A 7924-nucleotide genomic window follows, 5' to 3' on the forward strand; every position below is an offset into this window, starting at 1 on the left:
ATCTACTGCCGGAAGCATGACTTTGGGTCTACTTGTTGAAAAGACGACTCATCCCAATCTCTCGTGATAAGACAATTTCAAGGGATAGAGTCCTGGCCTCATATTACATTACGCGCGGCATTCCGATCGACGTGGGCAAACTTCTTGTGAGGCAAATTAGAGGTTATGTAGGCCGCATCAGAGGCCANATTCCGATCGACGTGGGCAAACTTCTTGTGAGGCAAATTAGAGGTTATGTAGGCCGCATCAGAGGCCAATACTTCTTTCCATGGACTGCCTCCAGCATACGCCTATCTGTGGGTGCTGGCATTTAAGAAGAGTTGATGACAGAAGTCCATGGCCTTATCAGCACAAAAATCCTGAAAGTCCTCAAGGATTTGCCGCATTGCCCTGAACCTCCACTCAATCTGAATGCGCCACGACCACCTAGATCTAAAAGATGGTGACGCAATGACAAAGGAAAGGAAATTATCCAAGGCAGTGCATCACATCAGCCAACCAATTAACCTTTGGAGGATCCCTTATCCTTAGTCATTCGACCACCAAGTCCAACCACTGAACCCTTTTCCTCTTCCCAATCATTGTACAAACCTCATCCTTGCTCTCGACTCTAACCTCCTATCCCCCGCAGCATCCATCAGCCATCCATCTCCACCCTACCTTTCCCCTCGAACATCGCCGCATGTTGATGACCCAGACGGTTTGGGTGCAGGCCCTTCCACTTAGCCCCAAACCGACGCACCACCCCCACCGTATCCATCATTGCTTCCTCGGAGGATATGCGGGGCTTCTTATCCCACGAACTCTCCTCATTCCACCAAACCCTGATGGAGTTGCGAGAAAGCAACGTAGAGTTGCACTAGGCGATGATCAACATTCAACGTAATATCTCTACTCTTCGCCTGAATCAGAGGCAATTAGTAGAACGCAACCACGAGTACTTCAACTTCTTGATCGCATACTTACGTGGTTCCGTGGTTCCTCAACATCTGCAACAGCTTCTTTTCTTTCAAAAAGCACCGCCTGAATTTGCTCCTCCGCAACGTTATCCCCACAATGAGCCCCCGCTGCAAGTTTAAATTTGGGGGTGTACCATCTTTTTCCCTACCTTTTTATTTTCTTTCTTCAATTATTTTTTTTGAAATTTTTGGTGTTTGCGGCCATCACAATTTTTTTTGTACTTAGTCAATTTGTATATATATCATTCCTTATTTCTTGGCCTCTTTATTTATATCATCCTTTGTCAATTCTATGAAGTAGTTCTTTTTTTCTTTTGCGCCGTTTACTTACGCTGCTATGATGAGTATTATGCGTAACCTTAGCACAATTTCTTTATATATCACATTTTCTACCTAACAGTTAGACAATTCATCACAATAGTTTCAACTTGACCTTCTTTAGCACAAGACTCTACTCAAACCTTCTTTTCAAACTTTTGACTAAGTGTTTTGTGTTTTCTGTCCAAAACGATGCAATGAGGACCTTGTGACCCTCTAAATTTGGGGTTGGAAAGGGTCTAAGTAGATGCGTTCACCTTCAAACAAATGCGTTCATTACAAGAAAAAAAAAAACTCCGCTGTCAGCGCAAGGGAAAACCCCAACCTGATAAGAGTTAAGTCGTGAAAGGAACCTGCTCGTAGTTGGATGTTCGCATGACACCCGTGGGAGCAAGTGGTGACGTGAAATTAGCCGTTAAAGACTTGATGTCTAAAATTATGTGGAACGCAATATGCGATGCATGTCTTAGGTTATGCATTTATACTCATGTGTCAGTGGTCATGTGTTAGAATGAAAATATGTATTGCTCTTATATGCGATGACCATGCATTCCCGTCACAAGTTTTCTTCCGCTCATGCCAAGTATAACGCGAACGAAGTTTCTCGAGTGATCCGAGGTCGAACTTAGGGACTTGTAGCTAGATGTATGCGGTAATGTGTTTGCGGCGGATGAATAAAAGAATGATGGAGGGTATAAGCTAATAACTACTACTTCTAACTAGCAGACAAAACATTGGAAGTATGAATGAGAGGTAGAGACACGACAACTGTTGACACGTAGTAAAATGTATAGAAAATAGATAAAATGTGAGGATATCTTCATCACAACCCTAAGCTTGACCGCAAGGGCAACCTTTGCCAACGCAAGCTATGAAATCATGCTACACACACTTGAGCCTATTTCTAGGATGCATGCGGTGTATATGCGACGTGTCGAGAGGCCTTATTTCTAAGTCTTTATTCCTGCTCATGTGCTTCCACACATAAACAAGATGACCGCATACCACCGTATCCTACTTCTGGACGCATGCAGTATCCCATCCGTAGGGTGCATACGCTATGTAATAGCAAATGGAGCTTATCTTTAAGTTCCCCATTCTTGCTTATGCGTTCCAATGCACTCTCTCGAGTCTCACATTTGGTTTTTAGACTACTATTCCAAGTATGCCTAAATGATGAATGATGCTCTCATATGAGAAGGTAATTGCATAAACCTAGCTGACGTAAGATTATTCCTATCTCTAGTGAATACTTTCTTACATTGCTTAATGTGACCAACCACTTACCCTTTCAGGCAGTTAGTTGTTGTTGACTTTACTCATAGACAAGCGTTGCGTTCGCCTATAGACAGGCATTGCTATAGCTTCACACTAAGCAAATAAGGTTTTCTCACAACACTCATACAACGGTGGTTTGCTACATGCTTCATATTCCTATGTCGCATGATTAAGTATGCGATACTCTAACAATCTCACTAAGCGATGCAATGAAGATTAAGGATGGTAAGGAAATAAAGATGGAGATGGAATCGAAGGAAATATAGAAATGCATTGATCACAAAATGTATTCATTTCTTAAGCCAAAATGTAATACAATACAATATAAGAAAAGAAGAGAAATGGAAAAGGTTGCCGATGGTGCCATGGAAAGGCGGTGGAGCTGACTCTTTTGAGATCTAACTCTAGGAAGGCTCCGATCTCACTCGGAATGGATGAAGGAGATGAAGAACTCTCAAGCTTTCTTCTAACGCTTTGGTCTGGATCACAAGGGTCCACCCGAAGGTAGAAACTTGGATGATTTGAAATTCTGCACATCGGCTTCTATTTGTAGAGGTTGTCACCGACAGCATTAATGAACCTGCTCTGATTCTGACATTCGCGGCACGATGGTCCTTTTCTGAATTTCTACTGCTAATGGCATGGTAGGTGAAATGTCAACATCATCTTTTGATTCTCCCGATATATGCGTTAATGTTTCCATTCCACCAACCTTGCGTTCATCCCGCTATTATGGTTATCATCGTATAGCTGCAATCTTATGATGACCGCAATTTCTAAGCGATGACCGCAATCGCTTGACGATCACAAATCCTATGCAATTGACGCATGCGGTTGATTACCGCAACACCAATGCGTTGAATGTATGTGTTCGTCTTTGTGATGGAGAAATTCTCTACATGCGGTCGTCTTTACGATAGCCCGGCTTCCGTGTATACGTCCGCTTCTTGCGTTAGCTACAAAGATAGACAATTGAACGCATAATAATACATAATAGTGGGTTAGCCGAGATTCTTAATGTTAAACGACGCAAACTCATTTTCTCATGAATTTCTAACATATTCGCCGCATATTGCACTTAACAATCCTCATAATTCTAAATAAAAGGCCTAAGATGACGTGCACTTCTGCCCATCATCAGCAAGCCAAAACGAAGGTAGGTTACCAGGAACGAGAAAAAAAAAAAAAGAAAAGAGACAACTCCACTGACAAGCTAACATAAAAACTTGGCTAAGGGACAAGAGTTGAAGTTGAGCCTGGTACACAACCAAAGTTGGATGTTCGCATGACACCCGTGGGAGCAATCCAAAACGAAGAATGTAACCATGATCAACCATCTCTATGGTAAAACAAAAACTAGACTATAACATGAATGGCGCATTTCGTTTGTTTTAGAAAAAAAAATATCTTTTCAAAACAAGAAGGGAACTTTGAGTAGAGGTTTGTCTAAGGTAAGACTAAAGTAAAGCATGCTAAAGAAATGTTCAAAGGATAGAAGGAACTAGTGATTTTGAGAAATTATGTAGAGGAAAAGCATTCTGAGTAGCCGATCGGCACAAAGCAAGGACAGAACTTGAGCAAAATCAGAAACACACCCACTGATCGCATTGCGATGGCAAAAAGGATGTCCAAATCTTTGTTTTGCAGGTAATAGGTACGTGGACAAAAAGAGCAACGCATCTCGGGGATTTTATATCACCACGTGTAAAGATTGCTTGTGGACAAGAAGAGCAACGCATCTCGACGATTTTATATCACTGCATGCGACGACTGATAGTAGACAAAGAAGAGCAACGCATTCCTAGGGATTTTTGAAATTGTACATCTTTTCTGATGTATGACATGACAAGCAAAACGTGGAGCAGAGCAGACATTTCCACCAAGCCTTAAAAGGAAAAAGTAACTTTTCAGAGTGGGACCACTAACGCAGGAGAAGAAATCACATGGAAAAAGAGACACTCTTCCCTCAAGAACTCTCCTGAAAAAGGAAGTTCTCCACCTCATTCCTCCATCACATCTCTGTAACAAATGTTTTATCTTTACCAGTTAATATCATTATCATGTTCATCTTCATCTTCATCTATCTGTTCACCGTAACGTATTCATCTTCTACTTCTCTCGACATGAGTAACTAAACCTTCACTGTGTGGAGGAAGGATTAAGCGAGTAATTCAATCCATGTTGAAGCAGTCGGCTAAGTTTAGTTAACGCATGCTCAATGGCATCTTCAACTGTGACAGCAAAAGTGAAGATGCTAATCTACCTCTCGAAAGAAGGTTGATAGAATGCACTAACTAAAGCAAGAAGTATTTCCAGAGATGGAAACAACCTTGCGTTTACAAACGTTCATCCCTAATCATCATAGAGATATGGTGACGCGCGCGAACACCGAGAGGTGTAAGCCAAGGGAAGACAGAACCTTAGTTGCTCCTCAACGAGATTGACAAACTTGCGATGTTCTTTCCCCAAACCCGTTCTCACTCTGATTCGATTCACAGGACTTGCCATCACATTCCACAACTTCAGATTTATTTACCTGCTTATTTATTTACCATCGTATTTTACTATTTACCTACTTATTCATTTATCATCGCATTTTACTCTTTACATCACATTTTACTTTTCAAAAACTCAAAATATTAATTTTGATTATGGTCGCATATATAACATCATTGTCGCATTAACATCGCAATCCATGTGTTCGACCTCGGATCACCTTGAGAAACTTGCGGTGGAATTATACTTGGTTCCAACAAAGAAAACTTGTGACACGCATACACTACATGAAGACAATGTAACACATATCATACACATCATCAGTCTTTGCGGTGGCATTACATCCACCACAAAGCAACAAGCTTTTGACCCACAACACCATACTCCTGTCTCTTATACACATCTAGATGTGTATAAGAGACAGCATCATCAGTCTTTGCGGTGGCATTACATCCACCACAAAGCAACAAGCTTTTGACCCACAACACCATACTCTCTGGGTTACGCGGGAGCTCAGTTGAACTCAGCAACGCCCCTTGCGGTCTACTTTTGAGCTCACATGCAATCTTTCCTATTTGAATTTCGAGATTGCGGATTGAAATCGCCTGATTTTGGAGTACTGTTTCATTCCTCTCAATATACTACTTTAGTAAGCTCTCCAGAGATGATGATTGCAGCGCCTGTGAACTACTAGCTTGATTTTTGATTGACCGTTTATTCTGGGAAAAATCCTGGTGGCCCTCCTTTTTGTGCCATCCGTTGAAAATTTTGTTGTTGATTTTTCCACACAAAATTGGGGTGGTTTCTCCACCCAGGGTTGTAAGTATTGGAGAAAGGATTATTCTTTACGAAGCATATAGATTACGGAATCCTTGAACACTCTTCCATTGAATGGGCTTCACCGCAAGTTTCACAACTTGTGCTCATTTGATCGATTGTGTTGGCCTGCCCTCTATGCATTCCTGGGCTATTGATTCTGATGCCTTGTCTTAGATTCATCATCGCAATCATTTGATTTTGTAGGGATGCGATGGCTTTATTGCTTGCACCACCTTCTTTAATTATGAGTCGTTGATCGCTTTCCCTCCAATTTTCGTGATTCTTTGAAATGCGATCAAGTATATTTTTAGCCTTGTCATATGTTTTATCAAGTAGACCTCCAACTGTTGTCGTGTTGGCTGCCGTCTGCGATGCAGGGTTCAAACCGTGATAGAAAATTTCCATTTGGAGACAATCAGGTACGTTATTGTGCGACAATCTCGCACCAGTCTTTTAAACCTCGCCCAGGTGTCAATGAGCGATTCGTCAATATCCTGTTCAAAATTTGTAATCAACTTCCTCCTTCTTGCATTCTCTGTTGGGGGAAAGTACTTCTTCATGAACTTCTCAACTACCTGTTCCAAAGATATTATCTCCCGTGGTTCGAGAGAATAGTCCCACTTCCTTGCTTGGTCGTACAGTGAAAATGGGAATAATGTTAGTCGAACCTCCTCAGCTGAGATGTTTGGGAACACAAAAGTATTGCAGATTTCAATAAAACTCTTGAAATGGGCGTGCGATCCTCGCCACGCCTTCCACCAAACTGTTCGGTCATCTGAATCATTTGCAACATAACCGGCTTCATCTTAAACCTCGATCCCTCCAAGGTTGGCCTCATGATTCCCGTGGAGAAATCATAGAGGTTGGGCAACGCATAGTCCAGATGGGTCTATTGTGGTCTTTCGTCAGGAGAATAGGGTTCGCTATGATATTATTTGCGTTTGGTACTCCGTCTTATGGTTGCTCTGCCATGTTGGGATTTCTCTCTTGTTGTTGTCGGCGTTATTTCTTCTACTTCTTCAGAAAATTCTTTCAATCTTTGGGTCATAATTGGGCTCAGAAGCTTGTCATACGACACCCGCTTCTTTCCTTACCAAAGGAGAAGCAGTGCACAAAGGTTGAATGCTGCAAAGAAAATCAAAAAGTTATTGTTAGCGCAATATGTACTTTCGTAGTCCCCGGCAACGGCACCAAAAACTTGAGCGTTGTGAATGTGATAAAATAATGGTATGAAATTGCGGTGGTGAACTATGCGTTGCACATGCAAGTTTTCCTAGTAAAACTCAAGTATAAATCATACTAGGTTTCCTGGTAAGTCCAGCGTCGAATACAGGGACTACTGAGTTACTTATGCGACAGTAAAATTTTGATTCCTTTGCGGTGACAAAAACAATAAGTTGGTTGATATGTCGTTTAAAGTATAAATCCTATGTGGCGGAGTTGAGTAAAGAGTTAATGACAGCGAAAATTACAATGAGTGTGCGAGGAATGGGTTGAGAAGGGATTTAGCTAACACTTCCTAAGATTGCGTTCAAGTTATGCGATCATGCTACACACATACAACAACATGTCATCTCTCAATGCAAATGCCATAGTCCCTATTTCTAGGACGCATGCGATGTATACGATAATGTCTATAGAACTTATGTCTAAGCCTCTATTCTTGTCTATGTGATGATGAATGATACACACATGCACAAGGTGACCGCATACTATCATATCCTATTTCTAGGGTGCATGCGATGCATGATAGCAAACATAACTTATCTCTAAGTCTCTATCTCTTGCTTATGCGGTTCTAATCTGACTCTCTCAAGCCTAGATTCTAACATGACTCTCTTAAGTCTAGGTTCTTTCTTTAGACTACTCTCTCAAGTATCTCTAAAGGGTGAAGGGCACATACATAAGACAAGATGATCGCATAAAATGAAGATCTTAGGTCATGCTAGCTAAGTACTTCTCAACCCATTCAGAAATTTAGTTACTCATGCGCAAGGTGAAGAGATTGAACAAATGTAGAGATGCAATTTCTATTTTATAAATAAAATCAGAAT

The sequence above is a fragment of the Benincasa hispida genome, chromosome 1, assembly GCF_009727055.1.
Source record: "Benincasa hispida cultivar B227 chromosome 1, ASM972705v1, whole genome shotgun sequence".
Lineage (NCBI taxonomy): Eukaryota > Viridiplantae > Streptophyta > Magnoliopsida > Cucurbitales > Cucurbitaceae > Benincasa > Benincasa hispida.